General features: G+C 42.6%; 2 non-coding genes and 4 pseudogenes across 2 annotated transcripts; 1 reads left to right on the forward strand and 5 right to left on the reverse strand.

Moving 5' to 3' along the window:
- The first annotated feature begins 654 nt into the window (after positions 1–654).
- On the forward strand, positions 655–761 carry LOC141645217 (small nucleolar RNA R71). Its single transcript, XR_012544801.1, has one exon. It is a non-coding gene; the product is annotated as a small nucleolar RNA R71 (small nucleolar RNA).
- Positions 762–18,674: 17,913 nt separating this feature from the next.
- On the reverse strand, positions 18,675–18,793 carry LOC141645318 (5S ribosomal RNA; annotated as a pseudogene).
- Positions 18,794–19,038: 245 nt separating this feature from the next.
- On the reverse strand, positions 19,039–19,157 carry LOC141645309 (5S ribosomal RNA; annotated as a pseudogene).
- A 246-nt stretch (positions 19,158–19,403) lies between these two features.
- LOC141645379 (5S ribosomal RNA) lies at positions 19,404–19,522 on the reverse strand (annotated as a pseudogene).
- Positions 19,523–19,767: 245 nt separating this feature from the next.
- On the reverse strand, positions 19,768–19,886 carry LOC141645200 (5S ribosomal RNA). The gene has a single exon (XR_012544784.1). It is a non-coding gene; the product is annotated as a 5S ribosomal RNA (ribosomal RNA).
- A 241-nt stretch (positions 19,887–20,127) lies between these two features.
- Positions 20,128–20,254, reverse strand: LOC141645359 (5S ribosomal RNA; annotated as a pseudogene).
- Positions 20,255–20,306: the final 52 nt, after the last annotated feature.

Here is a 20,306-nt window from a genome sequence, read left to right on the forward strand (position 1 = left end):
GCTCTCCAACATCTTCATCCCGGCCTCTCTAGCCTGGGATTCCTTCAGGAACAAATTCTTCAACTCATTGAAATCGAACCTTGGGCTTGTTCTTTGCTTCTTTGTGGGACATACGGAGGCTTTTGGAATTGTTGTTGCTTATGAGGGGGCACATAGTTCTGCTGCTGCTGCTACTGTGGAGGTTGAGTCGGATTCAAGACATTTTGGCTACTCCACCTCAAGTTTGGGTAGACATTCGGCTCATAGTATGTGTTTGTCTGCCTATAATGTTGAAAGGCAGCACAAGACTCAAAGGGACTAGGACAATTGTCTGAAACATGTCCCTTAGCTCCACATCTTTTACAGACGAAAGGACCGTCTGAAACAGCATTTACATGGTAAATCCCCCCTTTTGAAGCTCCTCCCAACTCGTACTTGTCAAACCTCGCCGTGAGAGCTTCTAATGCAGCTACCGAAGGAGATTCAGCAGCTCTCCTTTGATTTCCCCTGGAATTCCCATACTCGGCTTTGTGGGTGGCCAAGTCATCAATGATCTTCCACCCCTTAGTCTCCCCCGTGTTCTCCTGAAATCTGCCATTTGCTGTCGCATCCAGGATAGCCCTTTGATCGTCATAGAGCCCATTGTAGAACTGATTGCATAGGCTCCACTTCTCAAACCCATGATGCGGAATGGTTTGCACCAGCTTCTTGAAACGGACCCATGCCTCATGAAAGTTCTCATCAGGCCCCTGTTTAAAGCTCGTGATTTGAGCTCTAATAGCATTCGTCTTCGAGGCAGAAAAGTACTTCTTGTAGAATGCCAAGGCCAAAGAATTCCAGTCAGTGATCCCATTAGCAGCTCGGTCCAGGTCTCTGTACCACTCCCTTGCAGCATCGCGGAGTGAGAATATAAACATAGTCTCCTTTATCTGGTCCTGGGTCACACCGGTCGGCGGGGGTATAGAGCAGCAATAATCAATAAATATCTCCATATGCTTGGCTGCATCTTCATTTGTAGCACCCCCGAATTGGTTTCTCTCAACCAAGTTGATATAAGCAGGCTTTGTTTCGAATTTTCTGTCAGCTTCCGGTAATTCGAACCCCTTATATAGATTTGCAGCTGTCGGCTCTGAGTGACTAGCTATACTCAGCTCTTCCTCTGTCGGCAATATCCTAGATGATCGTCTCAACTCACGCAAGGTCTTCTCAATCTCAGGATTGAAAGGTACTAATTCACCACCCTGTGACCTGCGCATAAGAGGAAACTACAAAAAGAATATGAGAATAGCTTAAGGAACGAATGTCCCTTAAACTAAGAAACAGACTAAAATAAAACAACTAAAAATTAGAACAATTGCCTCCCCGGCAACGGCGCCAAAATTTGATACCCGTCGTTGTGCGTATTGACACGCCTGTCGTTGACCTGTCAAAAATAAAACCTAACGGTCTCAACTAAATATGTAGTAGAGGCAGTCGAGTATCGAATCCTCAGGGAGGTAATGCAACTACAGCTGTCTATCTCTAATCCTATGGTAACAATGGGGTTGATTGAATTTTTGGTTCTAAACTACGGAGTTGAAAGAAGAGAAATAAGGTAAGAGCAGTAAAGCAAGAAATATGAATTAACTATCAATAAGAGGGAGACATGTCGGGAACTCGGTTCACTACGGTAGTTTAACAACTTAGCAGTAAATGACTCAGACGAACTAATGCGAGACGGATATTAGAAGGTCCTTTCGGTCCACTTCCCACCCTAAAATACCACTAACTTAACTTTCGTCCTCATTAGGGCAGTCTACTGTTTATAGCAGGCCTATTTAATCCAATCTTTCGATCCAGGACTAATTGTAGCCAGGTTAATGGGTGACATAGAAGCGTGCACTCAACTAGGTCGATAATTACAGTTATATTGCTATAGTGACAGAGTCTCTTTAATCAAATCGTCTAATTCATTTACTACATCGTTATCATCCTACCGTAGATCCCCTAATCCCAACATGAAGGGGAATTAGCTACTCATATTCATAACTAATCTAACAGCACATAAAATCCCAGCAGAAGACATAACGAAATAATAATTATAAAGCGCAATAACAGAAATTAGGGCGAGAAATAATGATAACATAAAACAAGAATTAAGGGCAACAAAGGGTTAATTATTATTAAGAGAAGGAGGAGATTACAATCTAAGCAATCCGGCGTAAAGAACGACGAAATCCGAGTGCAATAATCCCCAAAGTGAAAGCAACGTAAAAATAACAGTAGTTCTTCTAATATGAAGTGATAGTAAAAGAGATAGTCTAAGAGTAAAAAGTGATACCTAATTAACCTAGTAATCCTTGGTTAAATAGGAAAAGTCTAAGTGTTTATGCGGAAATACTAAAACACGGACTGATTAAGCCCACGAAGTCAAAAGTCTCTCGATCGAGTAGATTAGACTACTCGATCGACCATCACTTCGGGGGAAACTCCTCGATCGACCTTCGGGAACTCGATCGAGGACTCGGTCATGTGTGGATCACTCGATCGAGTAAGCAGTAGCTCGATCGAGTCTTGGGAAGCTTAGGAATCACTCGATAGACCACCAAACAGCTCGATAGACCACCTGGGTCTTCAATTCAGCTCACGTCTTTACCAAAATGCCTCGTAAAGCGTGCAACGACACTTCTAAGTGCAACATCTCACTCTGGGATGGTCTCGTCTCCTCTAAATGCATGCAAAAAGGGCAGAAAAGAGCATGGTTCCGCTACTTTTGCGATCATTCCTACAAAAAGGACAAAATACACCAAAGTAGCCAATTCGGGGCAAAATACTATAAAAACAGTATATAAATGCATGGAAATACGTGCTGAAATAGGCCAAAAAGACCGTACATTAGGCACGTATCAAATCTCCCCAAACCAAACCTTTACTCGCCCTCGAGTAAACTCAAAACTAAACTAATGGAACGGAAATGATAACTCAGAGCTAGCCTAACTTGTCCACTTGAACCACTTTAATGCAACAAAATCAACAATTAAAGCTAGACAGTCAATACGCAAACGAATTATACGCTGTTCAAAAATAAAGCTGACCTATCGACCTTGCAAGACCAACAAAACCGGACTCTCACGTGGTCACTCTTCTCTCATGAAGCAAAGGGCAAATGTTATATGTAAAAGAGAGAAGAAAAACAGTCACTCACCTAACTGCGACCTACATAGCATGCATGCAGCAAAAATGAAAGACAATTCAAGTACTAATGCACACACTCCAACCAATAATGTCCGTCACAGCCGAGGGTTTGCAAATAATATGGGAATAGTGAGGTTCAGGTGAGAAAAGGCTAAACAAGTTATGGAAATGTGGAGGTAAAAGCGTCAAGCTAGTTCCTAACAGGACCATAGTAAACCATCCGGATCTCAACTGTCTGAAAGAATAAACACAGGTGCCGTTCACTTGGCACAAAACTCACTAGACTGGAAACACAATCTCCTCAAAAAATGTAAAATAAGAGTGGAGGAGTCAGACGGTCACAAAGTTCCCTTTTTTAAACACATCGTCTGAAACAACTAACTAAAACAACCAACCCTCTTGTCGATTGTACATCTTCGAACATCTTCTCAACTCTGACAAGAGGGTCCAACTTTTCACAATCTATCTCTCTTTTTTTTTTTTCGTGAATCACAGCTTTTTTCATTTTATTTTTCTTTTTTTTTTTCTTTCTTACTTCACGTTTTTCTTCCTTTTTCAATACTTTTTTTTTTCTTCTTTTTCACTTCCTCCTTCCTCAATTCAAACACCAACTCCAAATGAGAATTACGTACCAAACTGCAACTGAAAACATACCACAAAAGGACAGACTAACTAGCTTGACTAGGCAGGCTTAGTTTGGAATGTGGCTAATGGGTCAAAAGGGCAAGTTTTGGTCAATGTGGAGCTAAATGGGTGAAAGATATAAAGAAAGGGGAATTGCAAGACCCTCCCTGCATGTGACACCAACCACAAACCCGAATATGTGCATTTGACAAGAAATTGAATGTCATAAATGTGCAAAAGAGACGAACATGCTATGCAAGGAGTACTACTCAAAATTCCTAATGAACTGGTCATGAATGTCACCAGTTATTGGCTCTAAAAACTCAGAATTTTTAAGTAGTTTGCCAGTTTATCAGGTCAAGTCTAAACAGTCAGCTATTATTTGAACAGAAATTCGTAGACTATGCGAATTGACAAAGCTAAAAACCATCAATAATGTGCAAGGCTCAAGTGAATTGACAAGTTAAGTGCAATATCATCACGGGAATCTACCGTTCCGACTCAACCTAAATGCAAAAATAAACGTGAAATTTTTGAATTTTTAACATTTTCTAATTTTTTTGGATTTTTTGATTTTTGATGAAAATAAACAACAAATGCAAACTGAAAAATTAAACGTGAATGCAAAACAAATGCAGATGCAGACTCAAAAGGATGCAATACCCTCCCCAAACCAAAACGGACAACGCCCTCGTTGTCCTCCAGCATACACCAGCAGAAAAAATGGGGGATGGGGGTAAACAACCAATAAAAGAAAAATAAAGGAGACGAAAAATAAAAAGAGTGAAGGACATACAAAACACGAACTTCCCCAAACCAGCCAGAAAACTGGGGAAGTGAGTAGACCAGTAGCTACTCGTCGTCGGCACCGCTATCTCTCAGGTAATCTGACTCAACAAACCCGTCTCCCCAAACCAGCAACGAACAAGGGGGAGACTCAGTCATCATCTCCAGGCTGATCATCCGGACCGGGTACGAACGGAGGGTCACTCGCATCCTCTCTCGGCGGCTCTCGCGCCGCCGTTTCTGCCCGTAACCGCACCTCTCGTTTCTACCGCTGTCTCCTCCTTCTCCTCATCCGAGTCGAGGATAGTGGAGGGTACCCGTCCGCCGGGTATCGGTAGAAGGAAGGATGCGGCCACCCCTCTGGAATCGGTCGCCGGCCCGGATGTGGAACTCGTAGAGAGGGAATACGGCTAAAGCCATATCCCGTCTCATCTCGCAAGGTACCCGCACAACTCCGGGAGGCAAGGCATCACGACGCCCTTGGTCTGTGACCGCGGGCGCCTCTAAAGCAGGAGGGCAAACAAAATTGGCCGGGAAAACCGGACCAGAGGGAGGGTCAAGTGGAGGTGGAGTATGAGACTGAGTGGGTGTGGGTGTAGGCTGAGTCTGGGAGCTAGAAGATGCTCCGGCCTCCCGCTTCCTCTTCTTCGTAGAAGAAGAGGGAGGGGTGAAGGTAAGGTGGTAGGTAGGTGGAGGTGGCCTCGCTCCCTCAACAGCAGATGAGAGCGGTAAAAGAGGGGGAAGGGTAGAGCACGGCAAGGTAACAGACGTGGAACTACAGATCTTCCACGTCCTCGCGCTCCCCTTCGCCCTGGGAAACCAGGTCAAGGTAGCCATGGCATCCAGGTCAAGGTAAGCCACCTCGTCAGGTACACTGAGTCCTGGCTCAGTGGGGTAAAGGTGGCGGGCAATCCTAGTAGTCACCCCCGCCGCAGACAACTGCGGTCTTAACCCGAGTCCCAATACCGTTCCAATGCTGAGCTACCAGAAAGGCAATGTTCAGAACAAACGGGGTACCGTAGTCAATGTTGAGGTACCCCGCGAGAATGGCTAGCTCAGTGTTGGTAACGTTATTGGGCTCAGGGCGCCCAAAGATGGTCTCTGCTAACAGACGCAAGTAGTAACGGGGCGCAGGTAGATGCACATGAGCTCCCTTCCGTGTCTGGAAGGGAGTGTGAGAGAGAGCAGCCCAGAGTAGCTGAAGGGGCTCTCTAGGTGGGGCAGTGGGACCATCACTAACTAGTCCCAAAACCTCCCCAAACTTGGCCAATGTCCAGTGATGTGACTCATTACGGAGTCGGAAGTGAATGCAGGCAATGGAGTGGTCAGCCTGGTAGGTGTCGGTGTCAAAAGAGTAGGAGCTAAAAAACTCGTAAGTAAGGGTGCGAATAGTAGCCTCCTGCATGGTGATCAGACCCGACATACCCGTCCCGTTCAATAAACTACAGACCTCCTCATAGATGCCTAAGGTCTCTAAGTCAGCTCGTGCAAGGAAACGGGTGGAGGAGAGGGGGCAATGAAGTAAAGCGACTAACCGGTTCCGGTGAGCCTCGAAAGTGAAACGTACCGAAGGCATCTTCGGTAGAGGTGCGAGTGCGCCCTCCCTCGTAGAAACAGCCTCAGAAGGGCTGGAAGTAACGGCTAATCGGCTAGCTTTGTGTGGCCGCTAGCCTGCGGGTGTGGTCTCGGTGGCAGCATACCAGGCTGCTGGAAACGGGGTGTCCGTCCACAGTCCAGTAGAGAGAAAGGCCTGGTGGGAGTGAGGGTGATGGCCTGTGAAGCCTGAACCGAGCTCCCGGCTGTGCTAGCCGCGGAGTAGACTGTCCCTGCAGCTGAGACAAGTAAAACAGGTGCTGCAGTGGTGACCAAGGTAGAGCTAGTGGCAGCAGCAGGGGCCACTTGCTCGCTCGCAGAAGAGCTGGAGGACGTGCTAGTAGAAGACGGGGAACTCGCGTCCATCCTGCAAATTATCAAAGGGCATGAATAAGAAATATGCTGCTAACCGTGATTAAAACGATCGCTAACCAACATGTGACAGCAACAGAGCAGCCCTAGTAGTCGAAAATTCGACTTCCAGAATACAAAACCAAACAAATCCTCAAAAATTTTCGAAAAACAGCATGTGAGTGATGAATAGATGATAAGCAGTGACTGCAAAAAGGGCTAAAACAACATGAAAGCCACACGAGAGAGCATATAAGGCTCCTAGCAGTCGGAAATGACCACTCACAGTGCGAGACTTCCCAATAATTTACATCAAGTAATGGCAATAGGGGACGGGAAACAGATAACAGCAGCAAAAGGCAGTCAAGAGCTGCAGTTATGCAAGCAATGCAATAGAAAAACCGTCGGACAGTCGATGAATTCGACTTACAGGGACCCTAGTTGCGGAAATCGCGCAAAAAATTCGAATTCAACTTGCAAAAACAGTGAGGAACTGCGCAAATATCATCATCGAGCTAATCAAGGGCAAATAAACACAAAGTAATCGAATAAATTCGACTATACATGGAATTTTCGAGCCCTAATTCAAATCACCTCATAAAAATTCAAAAAATTGAAGATAAAATGCAAGGAGGTTGAATGGACACTTACTTGATGATGATTGACCTACAAATTAGCAATTAAACTCCAACAACAGACAATAATGGCGGAAAAATGATCGACAAAACCGCAAACCCTAATCCCCTTTGAAAACCGTAAAAACGAGCACAAAAGAGGGGGAAATTAAGGGGTTATGGAAGATTAATTAACTAGCAAGAGAATGTAGGTGTTTGATTAGGTGATTTTTGGGCAAGAGATGGTGATTTGGGGGAAATCAATCGCAATTAGGGGAGGAAGTTAGAGGGAAATTATAAATGAAATGAAATAAGATTAGGGAATTAAAGAGTTTAAGATAGAAAACTCCCTCGGTCCCTGTTCAATCCACTCGATCGAGTGGTTTTAAGTCACTCGATCGAGGACTTGTTGATGTCCCCTTACTCGATCGAGTAACCAACCTCTCGATCGAGCTGTTCTGTTGTGGCCTTCCTCGATCGAGTAACTAGCAGACTCGATCGAGCCATCTTTCACTCGATCGAGTACAAAAGTACTCGATCGAGGACTTCCTCGTGTATATTTCCTTGAATTTCTACCGTTTCTTCCTCGAAATGCGTGCATTTCCCCAAACCTGCGTAAAACAATTCCAAACATATCCCAAATACCAAATACGCAGCAAAACAGTCTATAGTCTCAGTCTACGCTAAAAATTGTCTAATCTAATTGTCCTAATAAAAACGTAATAAAAAGAATTCAAAAGTAAATTCAAAACTTGTCTATTACACTTTGTTACACGGGGCATTTCCCCGTTTAATTCCCATCAGCTGTCAGTAGCCCCTTCGTGGGCTTCTGACTGGAGGACGTCACTTCAGCAATACTGACCGTCCTTTTTGACTTCCATGAACTCGAATTTCTGAGAGGAGGAGGAACATAATTCCAATCTACGTAGGTTCGAATCTGTCTTCGTGCCGCTCCTCTCGTCATCTTCCTTGACATCCTTTGCTCCGATTGATTGATAATGGTCTTACCACGTCCTTTGATGACTCCTTTCTTGCCTTCATCCACTGTACTGCAGTAAGGGAAACAGATGGATCTTCCTCCTTTTTGCTTTCAGTATGAGGCGGAGGGTTAGCAACAATAGCAATATTCTCCAAAATTGGAGTGTCAATAATAGGGTCAACAGAAGAGAGGGCATTGCAAGGCTGAGCTTGCATGGGAGCCCTCCGGAACTTGGATCGATGAAAGGTCGGCTCCTCATCCCCTACCCGGAAGGTCAAAGTCTTCCCCGACATCTATCACCGCACGGGCGGTGGACAAAAATGGTCTCCCTAAAATGATAGGGGTATGCACATCTTCGGGGATATCTAGGACGACAAAGTCAACGGGAATAAAGAACTTCCCGATCCTAACAGGTACGTCTTCCGCTATACCTAGTGGCCGTGATAGACTACGGTCGGCCATCCGGATCATATTGGTGCAACTCGGCTTTGTCACACCAAGTCTCTTAGCTAGAGACAAAGGTAGAACACTTACGCTAGCGCCTAAATCGCATAGCGCATTATCAATCAACTGCATTCCTATGTGACAAGGGATCGAAAAGCTACCCGGTCGATTGCTTGAGGGTAGCTTATTTTGAGACAGGGTGGACCCCATCTCGTCAAAGCTACGGTCTCGTTATCATTAATGGTCCTCTTACGTGCTAAAATATCTTTCATAAATCGTAAATAAGAGGGTACCTTCATGAGCAATTCAGTGAACGGCACGGAAACTTCCAAACTCTTCAACAGCTCAACAAATTTGCTAAATTGTTGATTAATCTTTGTATTCTGCAGCCGCCTCGGGAAGGGAACAGTAATTGGAATCTCAAGTCCCTTATTTCTCGCCTCCAAAGTGTCTTCCGGCGCAAGTTCGGTGTCCTTTGGGCGCTTCTTACCTCTCGAACGAGGCCTTTCTGGTAATTCATCGCTTAAACGAGCACTAGCAGGCTCTCGAATAAGCTTCCCGTCAATAATATCAGGCGATCGAGCAATGGGTCCACTCGATCGACCTGTTTCTGCATCAACTTTAGTCGATCGAGCAACAGTACCACTCGATCGACCATCTTCAACTTCCAGTTCACTCGATCGAGCAGAGTGACTACTCGATCGAGGGCTTTCCTCACCAATTCCACTCGATCGAACTGGTTCAGCACCAAACTTCAGTCGATCGAGTAGCTCTTGTGTCGTGAGTCCCTTTTTCTTACCAGAACACTGTTCATCGACAGTTTCAGCTATTCCCAGGTCTGATTTCTTCATTTCTGGTCCCTCATAAGAGAGACCGCTTCTCAACTCTATCAAATGTACCGTCTCATTTGGGTTCTTGTCATTTTGAGTCGGTAAATGACCGGGCTTCCTGGAGGATTGATTTTCGGCCAGTTGAGCAACTTGAGTTTCAAGTGCCTTGAATGCCGTGTCCTTCTGTTGTAATTGCTTTGCAATGGACTGCATCATGGTCTTTAGCTCACTCATCTCACTCACCCCACTAGATGACGAAGCACCTTGATTAGGAGGGTTGAAAGACGGAGGCTTCTGATAGCCTTGTTGCTTCTGGTGTGGCGGAATGTAAAGGTCGCTGCGCCGATTTGGAGGAGCGGTGGGGTTAAGTACGTTGTTCGATTACTCCACCTCAGATTGGGGTGGATGTTTGACTCGTAATGAGTGTTGTTTTGCCTGTAATGTTGGAAGGCAAAGACATTGCTCATAAGGAGTAGGACAAGATTCGAGACATGTCCTTCTACCCCGCACCTCGCATGCACACGAAAGGACCGTCTGTCATAGCATTAACCTAGTACATCCCTCGGCTTGAAAGCTCCCCTAGTTCATACTTGTCGAACCTAGCGAGTAAGGGCTTCTAATGCAGCCACCGAAGACGACTCGTGAGCTCTCCTTTGGTTTCCCCTCGAATTCCCGTATTCGGCCCTGTGAGTGGCCAAATCGTCAATGATTTTCCATCCTTTCGTCCCCCCAAATTGTCGAAAATCGACCGTTAGCTGCCGCATCTAGAATAGCTCTCTGATCATCATATAAACCATTGTAGAAATGGTTACATAGACTCCATTTCTCGAAACCGTGGTGCGGTATGGTCCGCACCAATTTCTTAAAACGAAGCCACGCCTCATGGAAATTCTCGTCGGGCCCTTGTTTGAAGCTAGTTATCTGAGCTCTGATGGCTATGGTTCTCGAAGCAGAGAAATACTTCTTATAAAACGCCGAGTGCTAGCGAATTCAATCTGTTATGCCGTGAACAGACTTTGTCCAAATCCTGTACCACTCCCTTGCAAAGATCGCGGAGTGAGAAGATGAACATAGTTTCTTTGATCGATCATTTGTCACACCCGGGAGGAGGTATGGAGCAGCGATGAGTCGATGAAGGTCTCCATATCGAGCTGCATCTTCTTTTCGCACTCCCCGAACGATTTTTCTCTACCATGCTGATGTAAGAGGGCTTTGGTTCGAACTTTCGGCATCTCCTGATTCGAACCCCTTATAAAGATTGTCATTTGTGGGCTCGGAGTGACTAGCAATGGATGCTTCCTCGGCCATTTTCGGTACTTCGGAAAAGTGATAGACTCAAGTGAATAGTCGGAAAGCGGAGAAGACGGCGGATTGTCTTCGAAAAGCTCGTTCTCGTAAAAATTGCCGCGAGAACTGGGCTCTTCCTCTTCTTGTTGCTCTCGAAATAGTCTCCTCTTTGCGCGACAGGATCTCTCAATCTCGGGATCAAAAGGTAGCAGTGGACCACCTTGCGACCTGCGCATAAGACGAAACTACAGACAAGATATGAGAATAGTCTAAGGAACGATGTTCCTTAAACTAAAAAGGAGAATTAAAAATAAAAACAGCTAGTAATTGGAACAATTGCCTCCCAAGAACGGCGCCAAAATTTGACACGCCTGTCGTTGACCTGTCAAAAATAAAACCTAACGGTCTCAACTAAATATGTAGTAGAGGCAGTCGAGTATCGAATCCTCAGGGAGGTAATGCAACTACAGCTGTCTATCTCTAATCCTATGGTAACAATGGGGTTGATTGAATTTTTGGTTCTAAACTACGGAGTTGAAAGAAGAGAAATAAGGTAAGAGCAGTAAAGCAAGAAATATGAATTAACTATCAATAAGAGGGAGACATGTCGGGAACTCGGTTCACTACGGTAGTTTAACAACTTAGCAGTAAATGACTCAGACGAACTAATGCGAGACGGATATTAGAAGGTCCTTTCGGTCCACTTCCCACCCTAAAATACCACTAACTTAACTTTCGTCCTCATTAGGGCAGTCTACTGTTTATAGCAGGCATATTTAATCCAATCTTTCGATCCAGGACTAATTGTAGCCAGGTTAATGGGTGACATAGAAGCGTGCACTCAACTAGGTCGATAATTACAGTTATATTGCTATAGTGACAGAGTCTCTTTAATCAAGTCGTCTAATTCATTTACTACATCGTTATCATCCTACCGTAGATCCCCTAATCCCAACATGAAGGGGAATTAGCTACTCATATTCATAACTAATCTAACAGCACATAAAATCCCAGCAGAAGACATAACGAAATAATAATTATAAAGCTTTAATAATGAAATTAGGGCGAGAAATAATGATAATATAAAACAAGAATTAAGGGCAACAAAGGGTTAATTATTATTAAGAGAAGGAGGAGATTACAATCTAAGCAATCCGGCGTAAAGAACGACGAAATCCGAGTGCAATAATCCCCAAAGTGAAAGCAACGTAAAAATAACAGTAGTTCTTCTAATATGAAGTGATAGTAAAAGAGATAGTCTAAGAGTAAAAAGTGATACCTAATTAACTTAGTAATCCTTGGTTAAATAGGAAAAGTCTAAGTGTTTATGCGGAAATACTAAAACACGGACTGATTAAGCCCACGAAGTCAAAAGTCTCTCGATCGAGTAGATTAGACTACTCGATCGACCATCAGCTCAGGGGAAACTCCTCGATCGACCTTCAGGGAACTCGATCGAGGACTGGTCATGTGTGGATCACTCGATCGAGTAGCGCGTGAGCTCGATCGAGTCTTGGGAAGCTTAGGAATCACTCGATAGACCACCAAACAGCTCGATAGACCACATGGGTCTTCAATTCAGCTCACGTCTTTACCAAAATGCCTCGTAAAGCGTGCAACGACACTTCTAAGTGCAACATCTCACTCTGGGATGGTCCCGTCTCCTCTAAATGCATGCAAAAAGGGCAGAAAAGAGCATGGTTCCGCTACTTTTGCGATCATTCCTACAAAAAGGACAAAATACACCAAAGTAGCCAATTCGGGGCAAAATACTATAAAAACAGTATATAAATGCATGGAAATACGTGCTGAAATAGGCCAAAAAGACCGTACATTAGGCACGTATCACGTATCAAAGATAAAATTTATAATCCAACTACAACTATAGACAGTGGTAGCAGGGTCGAACCACAGGGAGGCGAATGTAATTAATAGTTGTCTAAAATTAGTCCTAAGTTAACAGTGTGTGGGGGTTTGATTTGAATTGGTCTAAAGCTAAAGACAATACAACAAAGTAAACTAAATAAACGGATGAAAATATATATAAAAAGGGGTACTAGGATGGTCGGTTCACTATAGTTTCGGCGGCAGCATACTAAGTAGGTCTAAATCAAACACATGAGGCGGGAAAACAAGAGGTCCTCTCGGTCCACTCTTAACAAGTAGCATCTTTCGATCTCGCTACGGGTCCCTAATATCACTAGTACTGACTCTCGTCCTGAAAAGTGACTAAAAACCTAAACTTTACCTATCTTTCGATCTCAGCATAGTTTAGTCATTTTAATTGGTGGTCAATCAACCTTCCCTATCTTTCGATCTAATGGGTCAGTCATTTCCTAAACATTCAACTAGTCGCGTGCACTCGATTCGTCAAAATTTAGAATTTAAAGCAATTAAAACGAAGCAATTCCTCACGTGGTCAGTCGATCGACCAGGTATGGCGGTCGATCGACTGACACGCAATTTCAGTCTACTATTCTACGCCGCCTAATCTACAGTTCCACTACATCCTAGCACAAGCTATTTAGCTACTCATACTGAAAATAAAGGCAACAATAAAATTGGCTAAATAAACTACAGAATTCATGATTAGTACGGAGAAATAAACAATTAACATAAGATGGAAATTCGGCTTGGGGAAACTGATCTAGCAATTCTATAATTATGAATGAAAGCAAAATAACTGAATAAAACAAGAGAGTACCATGTGAATTGCGAAGGAAAAGAATAAAGCCCAATGTGAAAGTGAATTGTATTCAATACCAAAATAATCCTCGAACCCTAATTAATGATAAACTAAAACTGATGAAAACGGAATTAAAAACTGAATGACTAAATTTTTTAGTCAGGTTACGTTATATAGCAAACTCACGTAACTTTATTACTAAACCTAATATAGCTTTGGGCTTTGGATTTCTCGTTCTATATGTTTAATCTGCGTATCAGCTCGTAACTTGGTCGATCGACCACTGTGACCGGTCGATCGACTGAGTGGCTCTGAACAGTGTCTTCTGTAACTCGTGCTCTGGTCGATCGACCAAGGGCAGAGGTCGATCGACTGAGGTATAGTTGACTTCAATCTTCTCGTGGATTTGTCTTTCGGGCCTCGGAATGCGCACCAAGCTCGTTCCTTGAGTAAATACTTCACGTCAAATGCAGTGCAAGATACTCGGGGACGGATTTAGCTCAATATCTACTCATTTCCGCATAAATCTGCAATATTACATAAAAACGCGAAAGTAAACGAAACAGGGCATATAGTAGCATAAACTACATAAATGAGCTCTGAAATGCGTGTAAAAAAGGGTGTAAAACATCATATAAATGACACGCATCACTTTACGTCGAAAAACTTAAAAAGATTTCGAAAATAAAACATTTCAAAAATACCTGGAGTGTTTAATGCACGACGACGGGGTCGCAATGACACTAACTAGAGTCAAAACCGGCACCGGACCAAAAACCGACTCAATTAAAATCCCGACTCCAACAACGAGTCAAACCGAGTCAACCACAAAAAACAAACATTTCAAACCTTCTACCTTAAGTTTTCCCGGATTCATGAATGGTCAAGTACCAAACATGTGACTACAAAACTTAGGATAGAACAAATCATGATTGCGTTTGTTGTGAAAGTGACAACACACCTCGAAGACCCGCGACGTGGCTCGCGCCTCTTTGAGCAGCCTAGGTGGCCACGTCGCTCAAAACTCACACAACAACTCATTCTCTTATAAATACCCCTTAAATGCCACCCATTTGAGAGTTACGCGAGTGTCCGCCCCTTCTTTTCTCCCTTAAAATTATCGACTCGACTTCTTAAGTCACAATCCGACGCGTATTTACGACCTACCGATCGTAAACACGAGCCTTACACATTGTTTGGTACCGTCATCGTGCATTAAACCACTTGACCGACCATTTCGACCACTACACCATCACTAAACTTTTAAAACACTCTTTTTACTTACCAAAACGGTTTTAAACCGAGTTTTTTCCGATCAAACGAGTTGTTACACTTACGTCGGTCACTCACCATAACCAAACATGTAAGTATGAGGGTGTAAAAATCCTCTTTTATTATGTTTTCATTTGCTTCATGACTCTAACATGCTAAAACATGCATAACATGAACCAAAACATGGAATAAACGAGCCAAAACTGATTTTTGGTCTGAGGCAGAAGCCCCTTAGGTCGCCAACTGGCCCGCGCCTAAATGGGGTGCTCAGACCAGAGATCAACCGTGTTTGTTTTCGTCGTTTCCCTTTAATCCATATCCATATTTGTAATCGGTTTTCACCATTTCAAGTATTTTCGAACCCTTTTTATTTTATTTCACATGTTTTAACCATAAAACATTTTTCACCCTTGGTTCCTCATACCATGACGGTTAAATCCGTGTTTCGGTGATAATATTTGGTTAATGACATTTAGAAGTATTTTAAAGCCTTTTATTTCATTTCTTTACATTTTCAAACAAACATATTAGTCACCAACACAAAGTCATCCTTGGTTCTACATACCATGCCGGATTTTAACCCGGGTACGATGACGAGTATCGACTAATAACATTCAAATGGACTTAAAACAATTAGTCCACAATCATTTTCAAAACTATTCATGTCAAGTTTGTCAAACCGAACCCGACACCGAATATTATCAAAATAATGATGATTATTCGAGTTTAGTTCTTCAAATCAACAAATGTGGTCTAAACGACCCCTTCAAATCAAACCAGGTTCAAATACCCATTTTCAACACTTTTTCTAAAAGGTCATAACATGGTGCATAAACCGTGGGCTAACCCGCGCCTAAACAGGCTCTCCATTTCTCACTTTCAACACCAGAGGGAGGCCCCTTGTATCGCCTGCTGGCTCGCGCCTCATATGGCCGTCAGGTACAGGGCCTGTTCCCTTCCAGCATTAGTCTAGGACGATCCCGACTCCGGTCAACCCGGATATAGGACGGATCAGATGACTATTTGATTATTCAAAACCACACTTGCAAAATGCCTTACTAAGACAAATGGATCATGTTATGCACCCTAAACCTAATACGGTAAATGGATGTTTAATTTCCGTCTTGCATGCAAATCAACCATTAATCCAACTCGACATCTTATACTTGATACTTGGATTAAATCAACCGACTTAGAAAGCTCTCACATGTTAGGTTTAAATCATTGGATGCACATTCATGCATTTAAACCGTTTTATCAACTTTTGCATTCAACCAACCAAGATCGATCAGTAGAGGCCGCTAAACGCGGGCGGGATTGCGTGTCTGATTAAAGGGCTTCCCAATACGTACCTTCACCTCTTACTCAGAAACTTTGGATAGTGGACGACCTTATCCAGGGCATACGAGAGTCATTCTAGAGATAGGATGCTAAAGAGGGACGATTTCCTTATCTTTAGTACTTATGTCAAACGCTGCTTTGTGCTTCGATTTGACCGAGGTATAAAGTGGAATTCGAACGGGTTCCAGGCATCCCACAAATGCTTGGTGGCGACTCCGAACATCTCTAATCGTTTCGAGACCCTTACCGAGACGAAACCGACCGATCTAAAACGATCCGGTCGACAGCATTTTTACGCCGCCGAGCGTGGATTTCAAAAAAAGATCGCTATGCAGATTGGCCTGGCGTGTAGGTGGCTATGTCCACACATGCATAACTAAAATAATAGATGAAAAAAAAAACAATGTTCCTTACAATATATATGGTTCGAAATTTTGGGCACAAATAAGGACACCTTCCTTATTTGTTCCTGAGCTTAAATGTAATGGATGATCCTCCAAAATTTCAAGTGTAGAGATTCTCCTCTTATTGCACCCAAAACATTAACCCTTAATGCTAATATATTATTTAACTAGATTAATATATTAGATATCCTTAATAATTCTAATAATATTTGAATTACTACACTAGTAATAATGTTATGTGATATTAGAATTTAGTTGAACAATTAATAAAAGCTTCTAAAACTATTTTAGAGAGATGTGATGATAATATGAGAAAGTTGATAATTGATTAAGAGAAAAATGAGAACATTTTTCTCATAATAAAGAGGGGAGCCGTTTGGGGTGGTGTCCCAAAGCCAATGCATGGCTTCCTCTTTTTCTTTTTTTCTCTTCTCCAAATAATAGGTGTGTAAGGCTAGGGTAATTAGGGTAATAATTATGTTTGCCATTCAAAATTAACAAACATAATAAACCCCATTCTTCTCTTTAAAAATCGGTGCCCTACATAAAATGGACTCTATTTTATTTTGTGATTTTGTCAAATGTCATTTGTTAGGTCATGTGTAACACACCATGCCCATATCTAATTTTAATGCATATTTATACAAATAAATATCATTTCATAATAAATTAATTACATATGATAAATTAGCTTGTAATTCATGATCACATGTATATAAAATGGGTTATGATAAAATGTTCTACAACATGTTATAATCATAATTAACCATTCATTCTTATCTCAATTGTTTCATAAACAATAATCAATTTTTAGTAATGAAAACATTTTAATTACTAAAATGAATCTTATTTAATCAAATTACAATAATATATAAATATTCTCACTCTCAAATAAATTTTTCAATTTTAAGAAATTGATTAACTTGTATCGATATACAATTAATCAACTTATCTATTAAGGGAATTGTCCTATAGGTGTGACTTAAGGGATCAACTGATCACCACCGTCAAACGACAGTAATTTCAAACTCTAGTTAGCCAATCATTACTGATTAATGTTGATCAGTTGACTATATAATTGAATCATCCCTTACGTATTCTTATCATGAGATTTAAACATGTGATCGCACTATTGTTGAGGACACTTACTCCAACAATTAAAGCTCTATAATCTACAAAGACCAAACGAAGAAATGGCATGATGCCAAGGTTGTTAAAAAGGATGTGAGTGTAGGAGACCTAGTGCTCCCTTTTAATTCTAAAGTCAAGGTTTTTCCGGGAAAGCTCTGATCTCGTTGGTTGGGGCCATTCAAAGTGACTCATATTTCCCCTTGTGGCGCATTCAAGCTATGGAGCGAGGACGGTGGAAGCTTCAAGGTAAATGGCCAAAGGGTGAAGCGGTACTATGATGGAGACGACAAAGGAACGATTGTAGTGCTCTACCTCGGGGACCCCCTCCCCAAGGAGGAGTCGGTTTGAAAACAATTCCAAGTAATAGGTCTGATGGAGTTCCTCAATAGTCACCATTTTTTGTAAATATTGCATGCATTTAGATAGAACATGATAGAATTCGGAATTTTTAAACTTGTGCAAGTTGGCTTTGGTGACGGTTATCGCATGAAGGTAGCTCGGTGGACATTGCGGAAAACAAGCATAACCTTCTCGTGGCCCAAATCTTTGACATGTTGCGTCGGTTTTCAAAGTGGAAAACACGAAAAAGGGACCAAGAGAAGAAGTCGGAAATTTGAATATTTGAAAAAGATGTGGAAAACAAGTCAAATTAAGCACTGGAACCCTCTGCCGGCGAGCCGGCGGCTGGTGGACATACCGGCACAGAGCTCGAACCAAGGAAACAATTGAGAAATTTTTCAAAAAAGCAAAGGCGAGGAGGTCCCTACCGGTGGAACGACAACGAGACCAAAAATTTATCGAGGAAAACATTGAAATCCAAAGAAGAGGGTGTGCCTGCCGGTAGGCCGGAAGCCGGCTGGGGACACCCCAATGTTGAAAAAATTGCTAAGTGTGGAAGAGGGGTATCCTCTGCCGGTAGGCCGGCAGCCGGCTAGTCGACAAAGGCGCCCAACTTTGAGGAAAACTTGCCAAATCTAAAAAAAAAGAGTGCCCTTTACCGATAGGCCGGCAGCCGGCAGAGACACCATAGATTAATGAAAGTTGAGGAATCTGAACGGTCGTAACTTGCTCTCGGAGAGTCCGATTAGGAGGATTTTTTTTCAAATTTATTATCTCGATGAGATCTACGTTTTTAACTCAATAAATCAAAAAATTTGGAGATTAACTACGGGGTTCCGATGGGTGCAACGAGAGACCTTCCCAGAAAGTCACCCATCCTAGTACTACTCTCGCCCAAGCACGCTTAACTACGGGGTTCTGATGGGATCCGGTACATAAGTGCTTGTATGATCGCACACATACACTTTCCTTACAAATTTCATTATATTACCTCATGTCTAGCCTTTTTTCAACATAAACTAAGTTTTTAATATCCCTTCACGTCTCTGTATCTCCGAACGGTCGTAACTTGCTCCCAGAGAGACCGATTGGGGCGAACTTTTTTTTTCCAAATTTTTTATCTCGACGAGATCTACGCATTTAAATCATTAAATGAAGAAACATTGGAGGTAAAATACCGTAAAAAAACGAAAATAAGAAAAAAGGGTTGCAACACGAGGCCATCCCAGGAGATCACCCGTCCTAGTACTACTCTCGCCCAAGCTCGCTTAACTGCGGAGTTCTGATGGGATTAGGTGCATTAGTGCTGGTATGATCGCACCCATACACTTTCCTCACAAATTTCATTATATATTACCTCACGTCTAGCCTTTTTTCAACATAAACTAAGTTTTCAATATCCCGTCACATCTCTGTGTCTCCGAACGGACGTAACTTACGCCCGGAGAGTACGATTGGGGCGGATTTGTTTTTTCAAATTTATTATCTCGTCGAGATCTACGCGTTTAATTCATTAAATGAAAAAAAATTGGAGGTAAAATACCGTAAAAACTCGAAAATAAGAAAAAAGGGGTGCAACAAGGGGCCATCCTAAGAGGTCACCCGTCCTAGTACTACTCTCGCCCAAACTCGCTTAACTGTGGAGTTCTCATGAGATCAGGTGCATTAGTGCGGGTATGATCGCACCCATAAACTTTCCTCACAAATTTCATTATATATTACATCACGTCTAGCCTTTTTACAACATAAACTAGTTTTCAATATCCCGTCACATCTCCGTGTCTCCGAGCGGTCGTAACTTGCTCCCGGAGAGTTTGATTGGGGCGGATTTGTTTTTCAAATCTATTATCTCGGCGAGATCTATGCGTTTAACTAATTAAATCAAGAAAATTTGGAGGTTAAATACCGTAAAAAAAAGAAAAAAAAGAAAAAAAGGATGCAACATGAGGCCTTCCCAGAAGGTCACCCATCCTAGTACTACTCTCGCCCGAGCACGCTTGACTGCGAAGTTCTGATGGAATCCGGTGCATTAGTGCCGGTGTGATTGCATCTAACACTTTCCTCACAAATTTCATTATATTACCTAATGTCTAGCATTTTTTCAACATAAACTAAGTTTTCAATATCCCGTCACGTCTCCGTGTCTCCGAACAGTCGTAACTTGCACCCGAAGAGTCCGATTGGGGCGGAATTTAATTTCAAATTTATTATCTCGACGAGATCTACGCGTTTAACAAATTAAATCAAGAAATTTTTGAGGTAAAATAAAGAAAAAAACGAAAATAAGAAAAATGGGGTGCAGCACGAGGCCTTGTCAGGAGGTCACCCATCCTAGTACTACTCTCGCCCAAGCACGCTTATGTCCTTAACTGCAGAGTTCTGATGGGATCCGGTGCATTAGTGTTCGTATGATCGCACATATACACTTTCCTCATAAATTTCATTGTATTACCTCATGTCTAGCCTTTTTTT

Source organism: Silene latifolia, chromosome 2 (genome assembly GCF_048544455.1).
Source record: "Silene latifolia isolate original U9 population chromosome 2, ASM4854445v1, whole genome shotgun sequence".
Taxonomy (NCBI): domain Eukaryota; kingdom Viridiplantae; phylum Streptophyta; class Magnoliopsida; order Caryophyllales; family Caryophyllaceae; genus Silene; species Silene latifolia.